The 7,173-nt window shown below is 35.0% G+C and overlaps 1 long non-coding RNA gene across 3 annotated transcripts; it reads left to right on the forward strand.

The window, feature by feature from the left end:
* Positions 1–1,295: 1,295 nt before the first annotated feature.
* LOC135674983 (uncharacterized) lies at positions 1,296–5,233 on the forward strand. Of its 3 annotated transcripts, XR_010513787.1 has the most exons (5): positions 1,296–1,492; positions 2,838–2,906; positions 3,682–3,800; positions 4,096–4,405; positions 4,637–5,233. It is a non-coding gene; the product is annotated as an uncharacterized LOC135674983 (long non-coding RNA). The 3 variants fall into 3 exon arrangements; XR_010513786.1 differs by lacking the exon at positions 4,096–4,405; XR_010513788.1 differs by lacking the exon at positions 4,096–4,405 and having other exon boundaries at positions 3,687–3,800.
* The last annotated feature ends 1,940 nt before the right edge of the window (positions 5,234–7,173 follow it).

The following is a 7,173-nucleotide window of genomic DNA, read 5'->3' on the forward strand; positions in this document are numbered from 1 at the left end:
ATATTACACAAATTCTCCTATTAGTGATTCATAAAAAGAACTAGTAGGTTGATGAATCAAATACGAGCTAATGAATAGACCCACAATCCCGTAGAAAAGATATCACAATCCCTTAGAAAAGATATCACAATCCCTTGTGGAAAAAAAATGATGGGGCTCGTGGAATCCAATGTAAAATCTCATGTAAATCAACAAGGACTAGCTTGAAAGGCTTCAACCAATTATGTGCTTCGATATAATTACCTAATTACCTAGACTAAGCGTTTTCTAGTCAGAGACTAACGTCTTAGAGCTAACATGGGATCAGCTCAATGACCTACGGAATAACCCAACACCTTATCGCACGAGCTGAGATTTGTTCAATTTCAATAAGTTCAGTAATTTCTTTATCCGATAATCACATGACTCTTGACATCATTATTATTTTAATTATTTTATTTTTATTTAATAAAAATAATATTTTTATTAAACTCTTTATCTCATTGAATAATTGATCAAATATACCTAAATATTTTACTTAAAAAAATCTAGCTCAAAAACCATAATTTACATTAATATTGTTAAAAAATATCATATGATCTCATAAAATAATAATTTGATATAGAATGCTTTCCTCAAAATTGAACTTTGAATAATAAAATATCAAATAACAGGGGAAAGTTATAACAATTATCATAAATACTTAAAAAAATAAAATTTGTTCTAAATTCATAAATAAAACATGATTAGTATTGAAACATTTCAAAATTATTTTGAACTTATGATAATCATGATTAATAATGGTTATTTTAAGTTTATCCATGGAAGTGATGTGTATAGAGAATTTGAATATTTTAAAAATATGCATATAGGTAATATGTAAATATCTGGATCAAATGCCAGTCCATTAACTTGGTAGATAAATATTACATTTATCATTTTTGATAGTTTCTTCAATTTGGATGCACCTCTTAATTTAATAATTATTTAGAAACACTATATATATATATATATATATATATATATATATATATATATATATATATATATATATGTGTGTGTGTGTGTGTGTGTGTGAGAGAGAGAGAGAGAGAGAATGAATGAATCGAACCGGTTCTTGGTCGAATCTTCCAACCGGACCGCTGGAATTGACTGGACCGGGGCGGAGACGTGATGATATGATGTGGATCAGATCACGGATCAATATAGGATCCGATCTGACTAGGAATTGGATAGCGCATGGACTGAAATAGGATCCGATCCGTTTACAGACGTGCTCTAGTTGTCCGAACCAATTCAAATGTTTCGCTTGTGCTTCCCATCTCCCAAATCTCGTATTGCTTCCCGGCTCCCCTTCCCTTTGATCTCCGGGGATCGGAATCTGGGCCAGGCGGAAATATCGGTGTCGAGCGACACGGGAGGCGCGGGGAAGAAGCTCCCCAGGCGGCTCGGTGGCATGGCCGAAGCCCTCGCCATCGCGTCCGATCTTGGCGTCCCTATACCTCCCGTCCAGGTTGTAAATCTTCTCTTTGCCCTTAATTTTTCTTGATTCCATCAGCTCTTCTGTTTTCGACTTCATATGTAATTCGTTCATTAAATTTTCCATGAATTGGCATGCACATCTGGGCCAATGCTGACATAGGTCCATTATGTTAAGGTATACTCAGCCATAATGTGCTATTTCCATGGTGTTACCTACACATGCCATGTCTCTGACTTTAGCCTCTCCTGTAGTATTTCTGGTCCCATTTAAATCCCTGTAATGGTTGTTATTGGAAGTTTGGAAGTTAATATTTGAGTGAACATTATAATAAATATTTACCAGAAACAAAGAAATTTATCAATACATATTTTCTTCCTTTATATGATAAACATGTGATATGATTAATTTGTCTTCGTTTATTGCTTATATTTTGAGTCCATTCACAATTATTCATCAAGTTATTCTTTTTTATACTTTTATTTCTTTTGGATGATAAGAATGTTGCTCATCTAACCCATGTTAGTGAAATGGAAAAGAAATGCAAGTCTTTGGCCAGAATTACTGCTGTTTTGAAAGATGTCATTCAGAACAAGGTATGACGCTGGAAAAAAATTATAAACTTAAACTTATTTCTTGATTCTAATTACTAGGTCTGCCGTACTGAACTGTACCGTCCGGTACGGACACTGTAGCATTGTAGCACTGTAGTACTCGGCACACATGGGTGTACCACTCGATATACCGTATCGTACCGATACCGAGCCCAGGTCGAAATGCCGGTACGATACGGTATTGCGAACCTTGCTACATAGAATCACATGTGCAGATGTTTCATCTTTTCAAATAGATCCCAACAGAGCTGCATATCTTTTCTGCACTTGATTTTTGTTATTTTCACCTTTGTTTTACGTGAGGTCTTTGCCTGTGTTTTTTCTTACAGTTTCTGGTTTCTGTCTGCTTATTGTTGGAATTTTTTATCACCAGCTGCAAACTTCTGGAAGGTGACCATCCTTTCCTGATGTTTGAGTTTGTTGACTGTAGATGTATTATAAAATCTCAGTCTCAGTGAAAGATGTACACCCAATTTTTATGTACAGTTCGGTCGCAATGTTTTATGTCAGTCTTTATTTTAAAAAGAAGGATAAGTACAAGATAAATTTTGCAGAGCCTGTTGTCTCCCTATTTTTCCATTTGCTCTTACCACTTGAGAGATTACCATGGTTGGGAAATTTGAGGATTTGTCTTGACTTGCTTAAGCTGATGGCCACCACCCTATCATGTTTATCCTAATCATCTGACGAGCATGTTTTTAATATATGTTTGACATATGTATTCAGACTGTACCTCATTTGATGATAGCACTTTATTTGCTCAGGATTGGATCATTGCTAGATTGCAGCAACCATATTCTTTAGACTGAATTCCTGTGGAAGCTGAATATCAGGTGAAAATCTTACTATACAGGAATATTTACAATCAAGTTGTCATTTTGGACAGTGTTGTACGTGCACATAGGCCCTAATTATGTTTGCTTCTGACATTATACATTTTGACTTCATGGTGAACTCATTCTCTTGTGCCTAATAAAAATTCTACACATATAGCAATTATTGAGAAAGTAACTAGGTCTACTATGTCTACATCATGGTTAAATTTTTGAGTAGTTGTGCAATTGGACTTAGTTTTATTTTGACATTAACAAACAGTATCATGAATAATACTTATAAGCACATGAACATTATGATTAGATGTGTGCACCACCCAAGTCGGCCATTTAGTTCAAGTGGTTTGGGGCATCTAATACTTCTGTGAGGTATCTTTGTGAGGTTATTGTTGACATGCCCTGATATCTTTTTCCTTTTTCTTTCTTCACTTTGATATACTAATATACACTTATGCTCCATGCATGAAAATTTTTCTTCGACCATGATCAGCATGACACAGAAAAGCATGTATGTGAATGTACCAGGTTAACATGTTGGCATTTGCTTGCTGCCTGTCATCTCTTTTCTTTTTAACAAGCTGATATCACGGATCTGACTTCATTGAGATCAAATATACCTAATGCATTATTTTGTGTGCCACAATAAGACCACTTGTTTTGATGGCATCATTGTTCTAAAATCCACAACCTAAAATGCTAAAGTAGGGATCTTTTTTATGAAAGATTGATTTGTAGCCATCTTAAATCATTAAAAGTTCCTAATCCTTGCATATAGTCCAGAAACAATTCTCAGAATTATTGTTGAAGGCTGCTAGTGATTATGGAGCTCTGACAGCAGCAGTTGCTGATTTCCAGTGGTGCCAGAATTTCAAAGAATCACCTAGAGTTTGGGGGGTATGTTAAATGTGTTATTTTGTGTACACTACAGTGATTGGCATTCAGAATTAATTTTATGTTATTTTGTGTTCAATTATATGGAAAGGTTTTTCATATCACTTAAACATCGGCTTACTTACTGAATGCAAGGTGTATCTCAGCATATATTAATTTTTGTTCACACATTTATATTTATGCAATTTCCAGAAATTCTGCAGCATACATGATTGGATCTAATTTATATGCCTGCCCTTAAATTGAATTATTCATTTTAATTTCTTGTAAGGAGTCTCTTGATGTCTAATTATGTCAGATCCAATTTTCTGTTTGGACCAATGGAAGTGAACATATCAGAAGAGCCAAGAGATGTAGCTGGGAAATGACAACTTAAACCTTGTACTTCAATCTAAATTGGTTGAAACAGGCAGCTTTGATTGGTTTGGGCCCTGTTTGTTGTGTTAGTCCCAAATCAGGTGTTTGGATACCAGTCCCTGGTTGGATCAATACTTATCATATGGTATGAGCAAAATCAAGCAGCAAAGCAATCCAAAGGCCCAATGCCATGTTAGACTGGGTGGCATGGATGTTTCACCCGGATGTCATTGTTTTGGACAAATTTAGAGGTGCATATCTTGACCAAATTATCTTAAAGAGTCTTCTATATTTCATCAAGTTTTGGATGATACAAGGACTCTTATGTGAAATTTAAATTAATTATTAGGTTGATCATACATTTAGGTTTTAACTTATGCTGGGTGCCATGTTGTATTAACCACATTCTGCTTTTTGAAAATTGTCCTCCGTTTTTTTGGCCCATTGTTATGGTGGTTGAGATTTTGTCACTGTTTTTGAAGGAAATGCTGCATCCTATTCCTGCTGTCCTAGCATCATGTACCCGCTTCTTCGAAGCCATGTCTGCTATGAGGGATTCATTTGCAACCCTCCAACAGTTTCGTGTCAGTAACTCTTCCTTGCCGACAACACCTAGTGACTCTTCGTGAGGGGATTCCAGTTATGTTACGCCTCCCCATTGGAGGGAAGGCATGACAAGCTCGGATGATTCGATGGTCGACAGTTGGAGGTAGCAAAATGCAGAGGGCCATCCAGTGGAGGCGACACATGATATTTTGGTCAAAGGAGGTTGTCTTGGCCATCCTTAGTCAAGATGGGTCTGTCAGTTGTGGCTTTACCATTTTTGTGTTGGACTGATTGAAGATTCAATGAAGAAAAGGTAGAACTTGTAAGATCAGCAGACAAATCAAGTAACCGAAGAAGATGTCAATTTTACATGCTACAGAGTTATTTTATGGAATGCAAATGCTCTTACTTTTTTATTATAGTCGAAGCATGTAATGTAGTCAATATAGCTTTCATATGGGTTTCTCTCAAACTAACCATATTGGAATTATCCTTTGAGCAACTGTTTGTATAGTAGTAATATATTTTAGCCATTTTCATGCCACGTGGACGGTGGAACTTATAATGACGGATTGCTTTACTTCTAAATGTCATGATTTGTACTAAAAACTAAACAATCTGGAATTGCATGTTTTTGTTGTTCAACTTGAAAATAGGTTGTCAATTGTCTCTTGTATCAATAGCAATTGGTACAGTTGTGGTCTAGCCCCTGCTCATAGATATGTAAATCTTGGGGTTTTCTTGTCTCTGTTCTGTTTATTTTTAGTTTTTTCCCGATTCTTATGCTTTTATGGTGACCTCACAACGAAAAGAACAAGCTTTCAGCAACTTTACTTTTTAATGCTATGGTTGGCAATTTAGTCAAATTAATCTTGTTATTTTTTGTTAGTATGGCTGTATGATCTATACAATTATGTTCCAAGATATGGATTGCATTTTGTACAGTTATAGTCTCCAAAAACAAAATTTATGAATCTGCTTAACTCTCCAAAAACAAAATTTATGAATATGCTGACTTGTATCTCTGGATGGGGCTGACAGTCAAGTATTCCGTCCTTTCTAATATGGATTAATTACATATTATCCTATATAGTTAATCTTATATAATTATTAGTATCCTAATTTTATATTTTAAAAATTATATTGACATCCTTATAATTACGAAGTGAAATATTTAAATTCATTTATTCTGAGTTTTATCAACGAAAATATAAAAATAAAGGATAAAAATATAATTTTAATATTTCAATTGGTGGTGACGAATGACGATACCACTAAGGGTTGCGAGTGGTTGTTGTGGATGAGGAGAGCGACATCAAGAGGTGAGGATCGCTCTGCATTCGCATCAATATCGACACAATTATTGAATAGCTCTTTCATCGCTTTGCATATGCGTTGGCATCGACACAATTGCCAAGCAGCGAAAAGGCTACTCAACATTTGCATTGACTGCACTTTCATCATTCGGCAACTGCATTATCGTTGACACAAATGGTGGCGATCATCTCAGCATTGGCCGTTGGGTGAATCGCTCAACTCGAAATTAGGGTTATCAAAGCTCCTACCATTCCCTCCATTATCGTATTAGTTTTTGACATGGGCATGAAAAGTGGGAGATGCGAAGCTCATCGAAAGAGGAGTTTTATTCACCGTAGTTATTGTCAACGGGGAAGGAAAGCTCTAGAAGGCTGACAAGCAAGCGGTTGTCGAGCTCTCGATGAATGTATCTAGTGGCGGTAGAAAAATGTAGGTCCCCGTAATTTGATACTGAGTATATCATCGTACCAATCATCGACATAATTGCTAAGCAACCCTTTCGTCGCTCTGCATCAACGTCGATATAGTTGTTAAACGAAGAAAGAGCTACTTGACATCATCTCTCGTCATCGCTTTTCTCATCCACAATAGCCACCCATAGCCCCTACCGACGTTGCCATCCGTCACCACTAACTAAAATATTAAACTTATCTTTTTTATCTTTTATTTTTATGTTTTTGTTGATAAAACCTTTGTAAATGGATGGCGTCACTTTAGTAATTATAGTAATGTGAATGTATTTTTTTTTAAGTATAGGGATCATAATATTAATGATGGTCATAGAATTTTTTTATTATATTAAATAATATATAAGATATATCATTTATATAATAATATACTAATCATAATAATAATAATTTTTTATTACATTAAATAATATATAAGATCTTCACAGTCGGATTTGAGATCTATCGTTTATACAATAACTTACTAAACATAACAATCCAATGGAATGAATCAATAAAAATAATCCAAATACTTACCTTCATACTTTAATACTACACAAATCGAATTAAAAACAAATAGTGGCCTATCATTATTCTTTAATAATGGATGGGTACCCATAAAACATATCCTTTCTGAATCCGATTTGAGTTCCTACGTGTCTGATTCAGTGATACCAAAACCTAATTAAAGGCATTTCAAACTAAATCCC

The sequence above is a fragment of the Musa acuminata genome, chromosome BXJ1-5, assembly GCF_036884655.1.
Source record: "Musa acuminata AAA Group cultivar baxijiao chromosome BXJ1-5, Cavendish_Baxijiao_AAA, whole genome shotgun sequence".
NCBI lineage: Eukaryota > Viridiplantae > Streptophyta > Magnoliopsida > Zingiberales > Musaceae > Musa > Musa acuminata.